This window comes from Triturus cristatus, chromosome 10 (assembly GCF_964204655.1).
Source record: "Triturus cristatus chromosome 10, aTriCri1.1, whole genome shotgun sequence".
Taxonomy (NCBI): Eukaryota; Metazoa; Chordata; class Amphibia; order Caudata; family Salamandridae; genus Triturus; species Triturus cristatus.
In genome coordinates this window covers 480,741,722-480,761,607 of record NC_140593.1, presented here as the reverse complement: position 1 = coordinate 480,761,607, position 19,886 = coordinate 480,741,722, and positions in this window count along the sequence as shown.

Genomic DNA, 19,886 nt, shown 5'->3' with positions numbered 1-19,886 from the left:
CCATCTGCACCTCTGATTGCACAGCCTTATCTATGGTATTGGTCTAAAGGCCAACATCATCCTCAAATATAAAGAAACCAGGTTTAAAATCCAGTCCGCATATTCTGTCCCCCAGTCCAAATGCAAACATATGCACTTCAAAAAAGTATCAAACGCCACCCTAGACAAAACCCTCAGACAGTCACCTTTGCTGACCCTTTAGCAAATCCATTGGAATTATGCAAACAGCAGAGTGCTCTGTTAAATGCACGGTGGCTAAATTATAAGGGATAATGCAGCACATTCTGTTCAATTATTTCACTTTTTTGTCATCGTAACAAATATTATTACTGCCAAGGATAATGTTACACAATATTAGTAGTTGTTTTACACCTGACTACACCTATCAGCACTTGAAAGATGAACAGTTAATCTAAGCAAAGGGTGTGCCACAGTACAACACCACATGCGGTGCTTTTCTTACTCGTTTGGTAGCTAGAAACTGATTTTATTTTTGTTGAAATCTGCAATTTATGCAAGAGATACTGATTCATATGGCAATTACTATAGATCCACAGTTTTGCGGAAAATGCCCTAATTGCACAAGCATGTATTCCCATTGGCAATGGGACTTATACCTTAGTAATTAATGCTATTACTTACATAACGGGACCGATGTAATTCTAAGAGCTGTTGTAAAAACCTTTTAATACGTTGGTTGTTGTGATGAAATGCAGGCTAATTCACGTAAATTGATTGTGTACGTTTTTAATATGCTGCAATTCAGAGACGAATTGCATTATGTGTAATTGCTCGTCAGTTCGGAGTTGCAACATTTGTGCTTGTTTTATTATCATTCCTATTTTAAATTATATCCCTCATTTTTGCCCTGAAATCAGAATTATTCATTTCTTGTTGAATGGGGTTTGTATATTGTGAATTGTCAATGCAATTGGTTTGATAAATTGTTAAATCATGGCCCCTCTCTGTGTGAGGTAAGGAGCTTTAAATGCTGATTTCAATAGATATGCTTTTATAGAGTGAATAATTTGTATCTGAGACTTTCTACTTCTTTGTAAAATACAACCTACTTGAAATAGCTTTTAGAAAATTGGATGAATCAATAGAGGTTTATGTTCTTCGAAGATCAGCAAGCAAATATTGGCTGTTGCTGTTCTGTTGTGTGTTGGCATACGACATGTGCCCAGACTTCAAACAATGATATAACCCAATTCAGTTTTTATTTTATGAGAAGCTCTCAAAGTTTTTTATTTTTGTATTATTCGTATACCGTTAGGCCGTTGAATTTTACAAGCTAGCGGAAAATTAAAAGTAAATTGTCATGTATTTGACACATATTCCTTCAGTCAGTCAATAAAACTTTATTCGTTTTTTTACAACCATAAAAGTATACACTAAGCAGCATATCATTCAATAAAATAAGCAAATCAGAATCATGGAATATATAATACATTTCTTAAGGCTTTAATTCACAGATTAGGTATCCATTGCAGGTCTTGAGCATGTTATGTTTACTGTGTGCATTTAAATTACTAATAAGGTCAGCAATTGTTAAAATAACGTTCGTGGTGATTTAATGTGACCAAAAAGGAATGGTACATTCATTTGTGTAACCTACCAGTGCAACAGAAGATGCCATCTGAGAACTATATGCAGAGGACCAAGGAGTGGAGTTAGAATGCTCAAGATAACGGCCGGTCTTAGGTTTACATTCGCCTGATGGACACATCAACAAAAGACCTGTCATAAAGCTGTTTGCGTGGCTAAGTTCAATTTAACCGGGCAAATGGCATAATTTGTGAGTGTAAATTCAAGTTTCAAAATGTAAAATTTACACTTGTAAATTGATTCACTAATATTTAAAATTACATTAAAGTATACTGGTGAAATTTGACGTGGGAGTACATCTGCTGCCATGGGGTGGAAGTAGGCTTTCATTCTATGGCAGGGATACCACTCTCAAATGTGATATATTTAAAGATGTAGGGGCAGATTTACAAGCCCCTTGTGCACCTTTTGCGTCACTTTTCCCATGTTAAAAGTGACGCACAAGTGGCGCAAGGGGCTTGTAAATCTGCCCCGTAGAGATAATGAAGACAACAGGAAATCCCTCCCCTGTAGAGAGTGGCTTCAAAGTGTGCATGGTGTGGAGGGAAGCGGATCTTCATAGTGAAACATATTTCCCAGTGGCACAACTTTAAAACAAGTGCAAAAGTATTTTTACTAAGCATTGTACACGTGCATGAAATACTACAACTCTAATGTCTTCAGCACTACACCGAATAGCAGATGAAAAATACAGACCTACGTTGTCGGGGGAAGAGTTCTGCTTCTACAGGATCAATTACTATTGGACACGATTTTAACAGAAAAGTACTGTAATTGGCAATAGGGTTTATTTCTGACTAATGTATGGCTTTTTTATAGCAGGTTGCCCATAAACACAATCTTGGATTTGAGGTCTGGTGTCTCTGTTGATTAGGAAATCTCCGTGTAATTCTTTGTAAATTGCATTCTAAGGCTCAGTCTGCAGTTGCTAAAAATTGTTCATTTCATCCTCATAATTCTTTCTGCCGCTGCAGTGGAAGCCATGGTAAAATTAATTATGTGCATGTTCACCTAAATTGACAATTTAAAATGCGATGCAGACAGGTGAGTTTCTCAAGGACCTTCGAGAAGCCTAAAATGTGCCTGCCTTATAACGGAGAGACTGTAGAGAACCTCTAAACTGCTTGCTATATGTTAAATTACATCCAGCAGCAACTTCTAGATTCATCACCAATATATTGGCCAAGGCTCCACGTGCATTGATGGGATTCACATACTATCATAGTAGAAACTATAGGTACTCAAATCTAAATAATCTAAGAATACATCAAACATAGGGGCTTGTTTCTCGAATGTTCTCCTTTAACATCTCAGTCTTGCAAGTATTTCTGATTTTTTATGACAGGCCAGAAACGTACATTTTTTGTCCAGTGTTTGCTACCATTATCCTATTTTGGGTCTCTATTTTAGTCGACACATATGGATCTCTGTAACATCCCACAAATTGTCCTTCAAAGTACATTCAGGGGTATTATGCCATTATTCTTTGCCCGTGCTTAATTTGTAAATAAAAAAGAGTATGGGCACAAAGTTCCAGATTTGGTTACACTTTGCACCATGCTGAAAGTCACATTGCGGCCCAGATTCTGAACACTGTCGCAGAACCCAGCACAATCCCCAAAGAGGCTGTGCTGCGTTGCGTGACAGGGAGAGAGCAGGAGAGCGCCATATTCACAAAGATATGTCTCTCTCCTCCCCTCTCCTTAGCACCTCTCGTTTCAGCTGCAGTGCACCAGGCACACACTTTAGCGCCATAATGCTAGGGTGCGTACCTTAGTTTAGCATAGATTTTGTACAGGAAGGGTTCGCTTCCTGTACAAAATACTATGCCTAGACACACTTCAAAGCTTTTCCTACTTTGTATGTGTGCTGCACAGTGGAGCACGCATGCACAGTTGGAAGATTAAGGTGAAATTAAAACATTTCTCCCTTTGATGCCTGCTTTACAGTGGTGCTACGTTTTGGTGCTTAACCCTGTCAACTAATGTCAGTAGAAAGGGTTTGGTGTCAAAAAGCATTAGCGGTTGCCTGAAATGCCTATCTACCACCCATGTAACGCCCCCTTGACGCAAAGTAACACGAAGCAGCATTTTGAGCTGCTTTGCGTTAGTTTTCCAAACAAACCAACGCTAATACCAATTATCACTGGTTTGTTAATCCCTGTATGGTTAGTGTTACAAAAGTAACGCTAACCCGACGCTAAACCTTTGTGAATCTGCGCCAAAGTCTATCTAAGGGGCGCAAAGCAACGCAATTCATTTTCCAATGCAAAGGGTATTTTTGTGCTGGAAAAGTGACCTTTTTAAGTGCAAACTTTCCATCAGTAAGGCATTACTAGGGCATTATAGTGCAAACACCATGAGGTTTGATGCAAAGCCTGATCTATTAAAAGAGCCAGACTGGGCTTTCCATAAAAAAGCTAATGCACCCTTTAAGCAAGGGCTAACACAGAGACAGTTTTTAATTTCTCCAAAAAACCTGTGCATCACATTTGTGCTAAAGTTCACAACACACGTTCAAAATGTGAGATCCTTCTTTGTTTGTTAATACATTTGGATTTGTACTGAAAGTGGATGTTTCCAGTACAAATGCTAAGCTAGACTCCACATCCTCAACTCGTTGAGACTCTGCACCGCACAAGACAGTGATCAGGAGAGCTGGTACAGGGGAAGAGAGCAGTACCAGATCAATCTTAGTCATATGGCTCTGTGCTGTGTATGCAACACAGCATAGTAAATGTGTTTGAAAAATTGGTAAAAGTGCCCCAAAGTTTTTCTTAGAAGAACGCAACTAGTGCTGGTGATTCCTTGGGTTGCTGAATGCCAATGCTGCTGAGCCTTGCATCCACCTCATGCACCTTCCTTCCACCACCCTAGAATGTATATCTCTATTTTTCACAATTGCGAGCTCTTTTTCCTCCCAGCTTTCGAGTCATCACTGTTTCCTATCCTTCTCTTCTTCTTTCTATTTATGACTGTCTCTGTATTCCATTGAGTCAAAATCTGAAGATGAAAAATATGTATCATTATCCAAAAATGAGTGCCAGTACTCAGCCCAACATTGGTTACCACAGGCAGAAATTAAGCACGCTCCCCTCCACATACTTACTTGGTGTCTTGCCTTCTCAACAGTTGAATAATAGCATGTTAAATTTAATTTTCCTTCAGTTCCACTAAACCTTACATAAATCGTAAAATTCACTGCATGGCATGCAAAATATTTGAAATGCCAATTTTTTGGGTAAATACATGATGGAATGTTTTTTTAGAATCAGTCTGTCAAATTCTTTTATTTGGCTAAAAGCCATAAAAAGATAAAACATCAGCAAAAAAACAAAAATACTCACAAACAAATCACAAAGAATAAATATATATATGACTCAGGGAACAAGGTGCAATTATCACACGAAGAACTGATCCAATTTTAAAATGAATACATATGTGAGAATTATTTTACCTGATATTATGTTAGCATTTATGTAGCTATTTCATAATAAATCCTTGCTGTATGCATACACAACTAATAGGTGCAGATATTAGGTAAGTTAGGTTGACATCTGTGCCACCATTTTGCCTCTCGTGGACGCCATCTTGTATTATAGTCGAAACTGTTACTTGATCATTTACGAGAAATGGTCTTTGGTAAGTTTCATTTCTCAAATGCTGAATCTTGCTCATTAACGCATGCCTTTTCTGTTACATAGAAGCCTTCTCCCACCTGTCTAGTGCTAAGCATTAGCCAGACAACCTTGGGCAGTAGATAGCTTGTGCCAGGCTGCAGAATCGAAACTTATGTTCTGTACCCCCATTGTATTACGACATCTACCATTGGTTTCCCATAGTAAGCGGGTCTTTGTGGGCTCCACAACATACATAATGAACCTTTATGCTTGTTAGAGTCATTCCTTCATCAGCCATCATAGGAGGCTGGTCAGACTAGACTCCAATACAGTGTACTTAGCGAATAAACTAGTTAGCTTGCATTTCTCAACTGCGTCATCGACTCTTCATTTCTTGGAAGGCTCGAGGAGGTCGAGAGTGACCCGGTGGCCCTAGTTGGGTCACTTCCTTCACATATACGTCTTAAGCTAAAAAATTAAATTTTAAAACTTGTAAGAATCTGGTCGGATTATAACAAATGGGTCAGAAAAATCAGAAACTCTGTCCTAAAAATGCATGTTTAGAAGATTCAAATATTGCTGAGATTGTTAAGATTCCATTATCTTCTAATTCTAAGTGCATGTCTGACTTAGCTTATAACAGCTAAACAACAAAACTCTGACTCTAAAATCTGTAAACGATGCAGATTTAAAATGAGTGATCTAAGACCATAGGAGAGCAATAAGGGGCATACAAATTGCAATCTAGGATGTGTATACATTTTTTTAAAAACAAAATGAATAAGCAATTGTTATCAGTTTTATTGCAAGGGCAACAAGGTACAGTAGGCAACTAGGTGCCCTGCTTAGAATATGTTACCAAAAAGTGCAAAGTGCATAGTCAAAAATAAAGCAAGTTGAATCTATGGGGCATATTTTTAAGCCCTATGCACACAGGGCTTAACTGTAGCCACAAGACCATGTAAAGCCAGCCTGCGTGGTTTCTCATGGCATTGTAGATATGGAGTAACACAAGGCAGTGCAAGTCGCTGCCTTGCTTTATTCTGCGTGAAAGAGGCGTTCCAAGGGTGTTAATGTGGGTGTTCCCACTTAACCTCCATTGAATTTGACACTGCCCCAGATTTACAACATCTCATAAACCTGTGGCAGCGCCAAAACCTTGCACCTCCCTAGAGCAGGTGTAACGAGCAGAAACGTTTACATTTCTCCTAGTTTTTTCCTCTTTCCACGTGTGCTGCATTCTGCAGCACACATAAAATAAGGAAAACGGCGCTTGTGTTTGTATTCGTTCAGGAAGTTGCCCCATTTGGCACAAAAAAACCATGCCAGCAACACAGACACCCTTGGTCCATGGAGCAAGGGTGCCTCCTTTGACACACAGCTGCTAAATGTGCACCGGCTGAAAGGAGAGGAATGCACCGAATCTTGTCAATACAGTGCATTCCTGTCCTTTAGAATTGGCAATGTAAATATGCCCCCTTGTTCGGGGTTCAAAATCCACAATGAGTATAGTTCTACCCTTTTATAGATTTTATGTCTAGATAGCGACAAATTGAACTCGTAGATAAACAGTTAGAGAGTCTGGCCTACTTTCTGTGTTGATAAAAGTCAGATATCACCAATTTATTTGAGTTATCTTCAATTTGTTCAGGTGAATAAAATAAATTTAGCAACCCTAGATCAGAAAAAAGCACTCTTGACGTGGGCTAACTAGGGGACATGGGCCATATTATGAAAAGTGCCCAGGCCGCTTTGCATGACCCAAGGCACTTTGGTATTACAGAAAGGGCCGCAGATGCTGTGCTGCCCTTTCTTTAATACAGATAGCGCTGGCGCACATATAGCACCAGTGCTATCACTAGAGGGTGTCCCCTCATTTGCATGGGGCTATGGCCCCATGCACACCACATGCACATGAGGGAATCTCCTTGCCTCTGAGCCCACATCATATTATAGACGTGGGTGCAGAGGCAAAGTAGCTGTCAGGAGGTGCACTGACAACACACCACCTAAAAGTTGGCACACTGTCAGTGATCCCCCTGATGCCAGCCCTCTGGAGGGGGGATAGGTACTCCTATGGACCCCCCAAACATCCCCTTTCAGGCAGGTGCAGTCACTTGATGGAGCGGGTAGTACAAAACTGTTGTAAACCTCCCCCATTCTGCATGAAAATTATTAATTCAATAATCCATTAACTATAATATTATTAAACGAGTTTGCATGTTTATTAATCAACATTATTAATATTTGAATTACACGTGGGATTTACATTTTGCATGGCTAAATAACCTTTATGACTAATATCCGTACGCATACTAAGAAGTAGTATATGTAGTAATTAGAATACTGCATGATATATGTTGCTTTTGTAATGTCTTCTAATGTTGCCCGAGAAGAGGACCAAAGGGGTGAATATAATTGCTTTAAATGTTGCTATACGCTAGATAAATACAAGCACATAGAGGGATTAGTAAGGGGTTAACATTAGTTTTATTATTTCTATGTATTAATTACTTATTTGTGTTTGTTTCGCTTAAGTTGGCGTTTGGGCCTAAATCAAAGATGGCTGCTGATGCTACACGATGATGTGGCCACTGTCCCACGAGCTGCGGAGTGAACTGCTCTTGCGCGAGAAGTCTTCTAAACCTCGTCACAACCTTTGTACCCCATGTACCCGAACAAGGACACAGTGGGAAGACTGCCAAGACAGAAAACAATCGACCTCACAATAAAACCGGAACAGACTGACTTCTAAATGAACTCATGACCTCACCCCTCTAACTGTACTAAGATCTCAAAAACTTACATCGGACGATCTCAACCAGCCAATCCCCACTGACTTAAACATTTATTTTGTATCATCTTTGCTTCAATTTTATTATAAAAATGCATGGTAGACTAGAGAGGGTACCTCTGCTGCTTTTTCTGAATCTTAGAGGGTCCGGATGCCGTTCAACCATTTGATGACTGCAAACCCTTCTTAAGCCTATGGACAATGATAGATGCTTGCACGTCTTTGGTCCATTGCCGATCTTTGGGACTGTAGCGTGCTGAGCAAAGAACTTTGAGATTTGGCCTGCTTTTGGACGATTGACTGCAAATTTGATTATGCAGAACCAATGAATTAGAGGACCCCAAATTGCCAGATTAGGTAAATATGACATTCTGCGATTTACTAGAAATTTGACAAACTTTCTAAAACTTTGACGAGACAAACACGATTTCAAATTATTAATGCCTATTTTAGATAAACAATTATTGATGAACAAGAAATTATGAGTTGTGAGTTTCATTTAAGAGATAGATTCTGAAGTCTTAAAATGTGTTTTAGCTGGTTCTAAATCACCATCAACCAATCCAAATAATTTGGTCCGATCGACCGAAGTGGGAGGAGTGCCTTGATGTTTTGGGATTGAGGATCTGTAGGAGACAGGCGTTAATGTATATTTTGTAAATTATTTTTCTTTCCCTATAGGTTATAAGGTGTTCCCCTCACATGTCCGGCGCTTGAACCATTCATCCCTCCTGTGTGTGCAGACCGGTGTAGAAGTGACGTGTGAGTGTTGGTGTTATGAGCCCCACCAATGACTGCATGTGTGTATGAGTTTAGTGTGATTTGGGGTCTGTGACGCAGGGAGGATACCGGTACGGGTTGTTTTCCTGTTGCTAGGGTTTTTGCGCTGCATCAGCTTTTCTGGTAGCAAGATGATGGTTTTTATTGTTTTGGTTTGGTGATTATTGCTTGTAAATTGCTTATTGATTATTGATTGTGGGAAAGTATTGGTTTATGTATTAACACTCTATGTTGAGTCGCGTCGAGTTCTATGTTGTTTGACGGCTTCTGGGATGTAGGAAGTCGGAAGTTTGTAACGGTTCCGTAGTAGAGCAGAGGTAAGCGCTGCTCTCGGGAAAGACGGAATTGTTGTTGCCCTGTAGGTACACGGGGAAAACATGTGACCATTGAAGTTGCACGACGCATTGTCTGGGTTCGATTCAGTAACATCTTCGTGTGTTGCCATTAGGGACATTTTCTGTATGAGAGAAGTGTATGGTAGCGAAGGTCACCTGTGAAATTTTGGTCTTAGGTACCAGGAGTCCAAAAGGCACTCTGATTACGCTTATCACTGGAAAGGTAATAGGTGTTCCCTAAGCTTGCTAGAAGGATAAAGTAGAGGGAAGTGCTACTTTATTAACGTGTGTCATAATTCTGTAGTAGGGCAGACTGTTCGCTGTTCTCGGGAAAGACAGAATTCTGAGTGAATTAACTACATTTTCCGTATGAAAGTACATGAATGAAATAGTATTCAGGTTAATTGTGAAACTCTGGTTTTATTTCTCAGGAGCATTGGGTCTCCAACTAGGTGTCTTAATTCTGGAGAAACGGTTAGCTAATGCTTAATAGAAAGGTGAAGTAGAGGGATGTGCTACTTTATCAACGGAAGTAACGATTCCGTAGTAGGGCAGAGGTAAGCGCTGCTCTCGGGAAAGACGAAAGGTCATTAACTATTCTTTTGTTAGCGAAACAGATAATGGTGGCATTTTTATGTCATTACTAACAGATTTGTAAGTTAAAAAGCGTAAGGAGCTTACAGAGAATTTTTTTTGTAAAGGAGGGGTCAGCAGAAGCAGGAGTAGCGAGAAAAGCTGACCTCAGAAAGACCGCGCTGGGATTGGCTAGACAGTAAGAAACATAGACGCTCCTGATTGGTGCGTTAGTGTACGGCGCGCTAGGAGTGGAGAATTACAGGGTGACGTAGGCGCTCCTGATTGGTGAGTTAGTGTGAGTCGCGCTATGATTGGTTAAGACAACAGAATAGTCGTAGGGAAAATCTAGTGATACACGGAAGACAAAATGATGTATTACGAGCCAGCAGAAAAAGTCCTGGTTTGGAAAGATCGAGAGTTTTTTTAAAAAGGACAAATCGATTAAGACTAGAGAGGGACAGTTGCTTCCTCCACCGAAGTCGCCCGCATCCTTTATGGTTGCAAAATACGGATATCATACTTGTATTTGGTTGGACAATTGGGCAAAGTATACAAAAGATGATGGAGTTTTGGCATTTCCAGAACATGGTTCATTTAATTTAGCGGTTTTAAGAAATTTGAGAGAGAGAATGATGAATCCAGAAACGAGACCTAGACCAACACAGTTCGAAGCTTTGACTGAATGGGAAGATGAGATGCATGACAGGGAACGACAGAGGAGTGGTGGAAGGTATAGATACATGTTTGGTAGATCACATGGACAGGAGAATCATGATGACAGAATGAGGAGATGGCGAAGTGCAAATATGACTGATGGTTTGTTTCCTGTGAGACATGTTGAAGAAGTTAGCGGAAGAAAATGTACAGAAAAGAGACATAATATAGAATCGGGAGGGTATGGAGTGCATGAATCAGAGGATGATGTTCTTGGCGACATGTTTTATAAAAATCCACCCTCGTATCAACCAGATTCTAAGATGTTGACACCAAGTGCCCCAATGAGAGAGACTTTGCGAAACATAAAAGTTGAATCAGTACCCCAAGAGATAGAGAGAAATAATTCTTTTAGAGAGATAGAGAGGAAACAGGATGGTAAGATGAGTAATGAAAATTCGACAGAATTAGCAAAAACCACTTTAGAGTTAACTGAAAAGATTAGGGAATTGACTAAAAACTTAGAAGCCGTGACTGTTCCCGTAACCATAGGTCCTGTAATGCCTATTTCTGATAAACAAAAGGATAATGAGCATTGTCTAACTGTCCCTTATAACAGTAATAAACAGACAGAAAGGCCAAGGATACATTCAGACGAGAACCCATGGAGACAAACAGTAAGTACATCAGAACAGAGTACGCCTAAAAATTTGACAGTAAATCCAAGTTTAGAGGAAAGACTAATAATGACTACAGATTCTGTATCAGAAACTCCAAGAGACTCAGGACGAGGTATTGAGGAGAAGCCAGTAAGTCCTACTTCAGAAGAATGAAGCGAATGGTTGAGGAGCTTACAGAGAAAAGACAGAGAATCTCAATCTATAGGAGTGGCCAAGCTAAGTATGGTTTTGGAAGAATTAATAGTAGGGACTATCCCCACAGAAAAGCTAAAAACATATCAAGATGAAGAATTACTATTTCTATGTAAAAGCATACATGGAGAGCAAAGAGTCTACATGAAAGACTAGAAGAAGTGGCAAATGAAATGGGTATAGACATGGAAAGAGTAAAAGCCTTACAAAAACCCTACAGAGTAGATTTTTCTGAAAAAGATATTGAAAATTTGAACACCACAGGAAGAATAACTCAGATTAAAGACATAATCATTTTGTTGAGAAAATGGGGAGATGTAGATAAATGGAAAAGTAGGTGGTTTAGAAAATGAGATGATGCCTCAGATAAAACATTTGCAGCTTTCCCTGTAAGAGAAAAAGAAAAGGTAGTGACAGAATGTCCCATGAGAGAAATTCCAGGAGGAGGATATGTACATGTTCCTTGGACTAGGTAAGATATTTTGCCATTTACAAATGATTTCCCCCGACTACGCGAAAAGCCAGTCGAGTGGTATAGACAAGTGGATAGGTTTGTAAAATTATCAAAAGTTTTGTGGGTTGATCTAAATAATCTATTTGACATAATAGTACCAGCAGATCTATGGACAGAGTGCAAGCTGATGATAAATTGGCCTACACAAGAATACCCTAGGGATCCAAAAACGGGAGCCCCTGACCCGGAAGTGATGAAAAAATATGAACAAGTAATTGTTTTCCTGAAGAATAAAATACCCCCTAAAGAGACTGATTGGGTAAAAATAGACCGAACTCATCAGGAAACTAAAGAGTCAGTACATGCGTACTACGAAAGGTTAATCCTTGCCTTTAAACAGTTTAGTGGTGACGAAAATTTGAGTGAAAAAGATTTAAGTCAATTTGTATACAGATTTGTATATGGTCTAAGTCCTGAAATTAGTGAAATGATAAAACAGCATACAGTCGATTGTCAAAATAAGAAAATAGATGAAGTACTAAGACATGCAAAATATTTTAGTGATGAAATTGAAGCCAAGCAGCGTAAATTAAAAGAAAAGGCTATGTGGGCACAAGTAAAAGTGGCAGAAAGACAGGAATCTCAGCTGATTGAACAAGCAAGTAGTGCAGGATCAAAACCTAAATTTAATGCTGGAAAAGGAAAGGGACAATTCAATATAGAAGAAGCTAAAAAGAAATGGCCATGTCATATTTGTGGAAGAATAGGGCACTGGACATCCAAGTGTAAATTTCCCCCTAATACTAATAATGATAATGCATCATTGAATCCACAGGTGCAGAAAGAGGTGAGTGGTCAACCGCAGTGACAGCAGCAGGTTGTTACCCAACAGAATCAGGTGCCAAAACCACCTTTTCCACAGAGAGTAAATACACAGAAATACAGTAATGAGACAGGATTCTACAGCAAAGAACAGGTAACTAAGCTTCCGCGCGCTAGCGCTGTTTCGCAGTATTGGCTACAACGTGATGAGAGTGAGTCAGAAGAAGGTTATTGACGGTGCCGAAGGGAGAAAGAAGAGTGCGTACTTGGCACCACTCTAGAAGTAGACCAGACAGGCCCTTTTGTGGACGGAAAGGTAAATGATGTAAATATTACTTTCCTAGTAGACACTGGTGCTACTCAATCAACTGTTAGGTCAGCTGATGTTAAGAATCTTCCTCTCTCGGATGAAACAATCCAAGTAGTTGGAGTATCCAACAGACAGATTAAAACGTATCTCACAGAACCAGTAAAAGTCAATATAGGGAAATTTTCCGAAATGCACCGCTTTGTCGTGTGTGATTCAAGTCCTGTAAATTTGTTAGGCAGAGACTTACTGTGCAAGATGAATTGCACCATATTTTGTACCCCTGATGGTATAGCATTTGAGACCCTGATGAAGACGTACTGTATAAAATGACTAAGGCTAATATGGAAACTGAGATTACTGAAGCCTTTGCTGTATTCAACCCTGACGAACTACCAATAGAATTGAAACAGACAGTGAAAGCAGAAGTTTGGGATTTCACAGGAGAAGATGTAGGATTAATGAAAAATGTGGATCCCGTAAAAATAACAGTGAAGGAAGGAGTAAGCTACCCAAATGTTCCTTAATATAAATTGACACCCGAGATAATTGAAGGAGTTACTCCCATAATAGAGAAAATGGTAAAACGAGGTATCCTGAGAGAAATAATGAGTAGTCCATGTAATTCACCAATTATGGTACTGAAGAAGCCTAATGGGAAGTTCAGGATAGTACAAGATTTGAGAAAGATAAACAAAATTGTTGTGTCATGTTGTCCTATTGTACCAAATCCATCTGTGATTTTGTATCAGATTCCCCATGATGCAGAATGGTATACAGTGATTGATCTGTGTCACACTTTCTTTTCCATCCCATTGCACCATGATAGCCAACACATTTTTGCGTTTTGTTTTGGCGAACGTATTTTGGCTTGGTGCCGAATCCCACAGGGGTATACAGAAAGCCCCTCGATTTTTAATCAGATAATGAAAAAGTCCTTGGAAGACTTAGAAATGCCTGACAATTCAGTATTAGTCCAGTATATTGACGACCTACTTGTGGCGTCAAAGACTCGAGAAGCTTGTGTAATGGACACCATAGTATTGCTAAATCATTTGGCAGATGGAGGACTTAAGGTATCCCCATCGAAATTGCAATTTTGTCAGAAAGAAGTACAATATTTAGGTCACAAAATTGAAAAAGGACTGAGAAAGATAACTACAAACAGAATCAAGATAATAAAAGGAATGAGAGCTCCAATGACGCAAAGAGAGGTGAGAATGTTTCTTGGAATGGTTGGATATTGTCGTCAGTGGATAAGTAACTTTTCCCTGATCGCAAAACCTTTGGTACGCCTTACGAGAAGTGATGTAAAAGACCACATTGACTTAAATAGGGAAGAGCTAGCAGCTTCTAAAAAGTTGAGAGACAGTTTGTGTGAAGTGCCAGCATTAGGAATGCCTGATTATGAGAAGGAGTTCGAGCTGTATTGCAGTGAGAGGAATGGATGTGCATTCTCTGTATTAATACAGAAACATGGAAAATTGAGACAACCAATTGCATATTTTTCAGCTATGCTAGACCCTGTAGCTGTAGCATTACCAGGTTGTTTGAAAGCAGTAGCTGCTACTTGTAAGAGTCTGGAACAGAGTGAAGGAATTGTGATGGGATAGCCTGTGCGAGTGTTTGTGCCTCATGATGTGGCAATCCTTTTAACAAGGAGCCGTACTCAGTTTATGACACATAGTCGGCTGACTAAATATGGGAAGGTCATATTAGGTGCAACGAATGTGAGCCTTGTGAGATGCTTGAATGTGAATTCTCCAATGTTACTGCCTGATGCTGAGAATGTAGAAGTCAGAGACGAAGTGGATCATGATTGTTTGGATGTACTCGATTTCTGTACCAAACCACATCCTGATATAAAAGATGTACCCTTGTCAGAAAGTGACTTTGTGATGTTTGTGGACGGGTCATGGTTGAAAACAGACAAAGGAATTCTAAGTGCGGCATATGCAGTATGTACGGTTGCAGCAGTAATGGAAGCATCTTACTTGAAGGGAGTAAAATCAGCCCAGGTTGCTGAACTTGTAGCCTTAACTAGAGCATGCAAGTTAGGAAAGAATGTGAGAGTGACTGTGATAACTGATAGTCAGTATGGCTTTGGTGTTGTGCATGATTTCGGCCGGATATGGCTGCAGAGGGGATTTCTGACTTCAAGTGGAACTCCTATAAAGAATGCTGAAGTGGTTGGGAAGTTGCTTGAGGCGATACAGCTGCCTAAGCAATTGGCCGTTGTGAAGTATGCTGCCCATGTTCAGACAGGAGATTATGTCGCAGTTGGTAATAAGTATGCCAACAATATGGCTCAATATTGTGCTTGTAATCAGAACTCGATCAAAAGGGCTAAAGAAAGAGAGATGAATTCTTGCCCCCTACTGTTTACTGACATTATGAGTACCTGGGAGGAAGTGAGGCAATTGCAGGAAGAAGCAGGAGAGGAGGAAATGAGACAATGGGTAAAAGCAGGATGTGCACCAAGAGAAGCAGATCGTGTGTGGGTATATCGAGATGGAAGACCAGTTATGCCTGATAGCATGGTGTCTGCCATGGCACGGATGTATCATGGACAGGGACATATAGGGAGAGACGCGATGATTAGGTCCTTCAAGCAAACGTGGTACAATGCAAAATTCAGACTTGTAGCTGAGAGCCTTTGTCAAAGATGCCTTATATGTCAGCAGTTCAATCCTGGAAGGAAAACAGTGGTAAGTCTAGGAACGATAGGTCGAGAAGGAGGGCCTTTCACCAGAATGCAGATTGATTTCATTGAAATGCCTCCCTGTAACAGGTTGAGGTATGTTCTAGTGATGGTCTGTTTGTTTTCTAGATGGGTAGAAGCATATCCCACAAGAAGAAGTGATGGAATAACAGTAGCAAAATAGCTTTTGAGGGAATTCATCCGTAGATTTGGTTTGCCAGTCACAATTGAATCAGATAGAGGAAAGCATTTCCATAATGAGATCATGAAATTGATTTGTGAAGCATTGAATGTACAACAGAAACTACATTGTGCTTATCGCCCAGAGGCTTCTGGTGTGGTGGAACAAATGAATGGCACCATTAAAAACCGATTGGGAAAAATGTGTTTAGCCACAGGTTTGAAATGGCCTGATGTCTTGCCTCTAGTACTCATGACTATTAGATCTATTCCAGATAGGAACACAGGTTTGAGCCCTCATGAAATTATCATGGGAAGAGCAATGCGACATGTATTCACACCAGTCAACAAGCTGTTGCCTATAATTGATGACTTGGTGTTGGATTACTGTAAGGGTCTGGCTGACGCAGTTCATTCTGTGTTTCATCAGGTTGGATCGGATGCCACCACCCTTGAAAAGAAGCAAGCTCATGATCTGAGCCCAGGAGACTGGGTGAGAATTAAAGTACACAGAAGAAGAAACTGTCTGGTCCCACGTTGGGGAAAACCATGACAAGTGATTTTGACCACAACAACAGCTGTGAAGTGTGCTGGAATAAAGAAACTGGATTCATGCTAGTCATGCATTGAGAATCCCAAATCCAGAGGATAACAAGGAAGGGGAATATTTTGAAGAGTCAGAGACTAGCTCTGAATCGGATGCTGAAAAAACAAGAACAAGAGAAAATCCTGAAAGGGGGGAAACAGAACCAAGTTTGATCGTTGCCCCAGAAAATATTCCCTTGAGAAGAAAATTACAGATTTCAGATACCAGCTCAGACTCAGAGACTGAACAAGCACAGGTACATTGGAGAAAAGAGAAAAGCAGTAAAGAGACAATCAAAGAGATTGTTGATAAGGAAGTTCCTGATGAAAAGCGGAGAGAAATTCCACCTGAAATAACAAAAGTAGATGAATAGGTGCCAGATACAGAAAGTGAGGGAAAGATTCTTGCGGAAGACCCCCGAGGAGTTGTAGGGAATTCGAACATCCAGTTAGAAGAAGGGACAATTAGTCAGCAGGAAGATTGTGTACAAGAACCACGAGGAGGGACAGAAGTAGGGAAAATAAAAGAAGTGGTGGAAAGAAGAACAGCTGAAAGCAAAAAGCAAGTTGAAACAGAATCAGAGGAAAGTGATGAAGAAGTACCAGAAGGTCGAGTCTTGAGAAAAAGAGCATGGAGAGCTGAAAAGAATGATAAAGGGAATAAATCGAAAAGATCAGCAAGAGATGAAATCTGGCCAAACAAGATAAAGAGATTAAGATATCGATTGACACGAGTGAATTCACCAAGAACAGAGCAGGTGAATGAAGTATCAAGTCAAGAAAAATCAAAAAATGAGAAAATAACTACAGCAGAGGAAAACAAAAGAACAAGAAAGCCCAACCAGAAGTATAGGTCACCAGAATGGTTGTATGTGGCCCTGCCTGAAATAAAAGAAGAGGCGGATAGCCAAGAAAATCCAGAGGTGACTGTACCGGAAGTGGTTGAAGAAGACGAAGAATCGGAAATCCTGAGAGTTATCTTGTCCGATATTGGAGAAGAGACGGATGTTCAGGAAGTTCTGTATCAAGATTACGAAAGAAAAGTGAAAGACGATCAAAAGCCAAACTGAATAAAACAAAAATGCTGCTAATGGAAAGACAATAAAAATACGGAAAAAGACATAACTAATAGAACCAAGTAGGTGCTTAGAGCCTTGGGTTAGACAAAACTAGTTGTGAAGTAGAAGAGGCTAAGTCGAAAGACACTGATCATTTTTATGAAAATGGCAAACACAGAAAGTAGAAAAGCTAAATGTGTATTTCTGAAACGATGGTTTAAAATGTGTTGTTGTTGCACAGAATTACTAATGCTTCTATGGAGTGTATTAGCTTTGATGATATCATTTAAAGTTACGCTAGAAACAATAGAAGGACATAGTGAGAATAAAACTAATATAGAAAAGATTCAGTAAGTATATCCGACTAAAATAGATAGGAATTATCTACATAAAGATAGGTCCATAAATGATTTCTCTAACAATGTATTTTCGAAACTACTGTATGAATATCTAAAGACAATGGATGTGAGGGATTGTTACGTTTGTATGCAGTTACCTGCATCTGTATCGGAGGGAGTGACCTACCATCACCTTCCAGTAACCTATGGAATAACATGTTATGTGATGGCTAGTTTGTTTTATAAAATAGGGAAATTAGAATATTATTTTTCAGATGTAGATAACATATTTTCACAAGTACCTGCAGTTGACAAATTGAACAAAGTAAATCCTGCAAAGGTGTTAGGTGAATTTTTCTTAGAAACTAAAGAACTGACATTAGAATATATATTTAGAAATAATTTGACTTGCAGTTTAAAGAAAGAGGAATAACGTTTTTGGATATGGTTGAAGAAAGGAGATTGAAAATGCAAAAGAGAGCATCTGAGGGAAAAGAGGAAGAGACAGTCTGGGATGTTCAAGTGGAAAAACATTTGAAGGGAGAATCTAGTCCAACTATGGCTTTAGATTGGCCTCAGAAAGGGAAGTTGTGCATTAGAAGGAATCAAACTGCATATGATAATTACTTTGTAGGTAACAGTGAATGCCATGATACATACCAAATCATGGGTGGATGGGGATTTAAAGGAGGAAATGATCCAGTTTTTCCTGGGTTATATTTTATCTGCGGGAATAGGGCACATGTTATGTAGGTCTGGTTTTCCCAAAGATATTCCACATGGGAAGAGGAGAAGATGGTGTACATAAGTTAGGTAGTCTATTAACACGTAGAAAAAGAGAATCTTGGTCAGAAATTGTAGGAGACATTTTTGGAGCATTGATACCAGCAGTGGGAATATCTCTGAATGCACACAAAATTAGAAAACTATCAACAGTAGTGGATCGCTTGTCAACAAGCACCGCTGGAGGATTCTGATTGGTAAATACTAAAATGGTTGCCATGCGTGCCTTGGTAATGCAAAATCGACTTGCCCTTGATATAATATTGGCAAAAGAGGGTGGAGTCTGTGGAATGCTGAAAGTTCAACATTGTTGTACTTACATCCCGGACGAAAGTAAACATCTACATTAAAAATATAACTGAATTGCATGAGGAAATTACACCACTGGAGGTTGAAAGTGTTTGGGAAAAGATTGGGAAGAAACTTTTTTCTATCAAAGATTTCCTGTTAAACTTAGGTGGTACATTTATAGGTAGAATACTATTTCCATTAACATGTGTGATCTTTATGGTATTAACTTTAAGATTAGGATGTTTATGTCATAAAAGAAAGAAAATACAGAAAAAGTTCAAAAGAGAAAATTTGAAAAGAAGACAGAATAAGAAACAAGAGAGAGAGTTTGAATAAGTAGAATTAGAAGAAATTAAAGACAGTATGTATAGAACAGCAAGAAGAGAAGAAATTGGGGAAACAGAATTGTGAATTAATCTAAAAGAATTCATTTCACTTTCTTGACAAATTGATACAAAATTTTAATGGTATGGTGATAAAATCATCAAAGGGGGGATTGATGGAGTGGGTAGTACAAAATTTTGTATACCTCCCCCATTCTGCATGAAAATTATTAATTAAATAACCCATTAACTATAATATTATTAAACGAGTTTGCATGTTTATTAATCAACATTATTAATATTCGAATTAAACGTGGGATTTGCATTTTGCATGGCTAAATAACCTTTATGACTAAAATCCGTACGCATACTAAGAAGTAGTATATGTAGTAATTAGAATACTGCATGATATATGTTGCTTTTGTAATGTCTTGTAATGTTGCCCGAGAAAAGGACCAAAGGGGTGAATATAAATGCTTTAAATGTTGTTATAAGCTAGATAAATACAAGCACATAGAGGGATTAGTAATAGGTTAACATTAGATATATTATTTCTATAAATTAATTACTCTGTTGTGTTTATTTCGCTTAAGTTGGCGTTTGGGCCTAAATCAAAGATGGACGCTGATGCTACACGACGATGTGGCCACTGTCCCACGAGGCGCGGAGTGAACTCCGCTTGCGCGAGAAGTCTTCTAAACCTCGTCACAACCTTTGTACCCCATGTACCCGAACAAGGACACAGTGAGAAGACTGCCAAGACAGAAAACAATCAACCTCACAATAAAACCGGAACAGAGTGACTT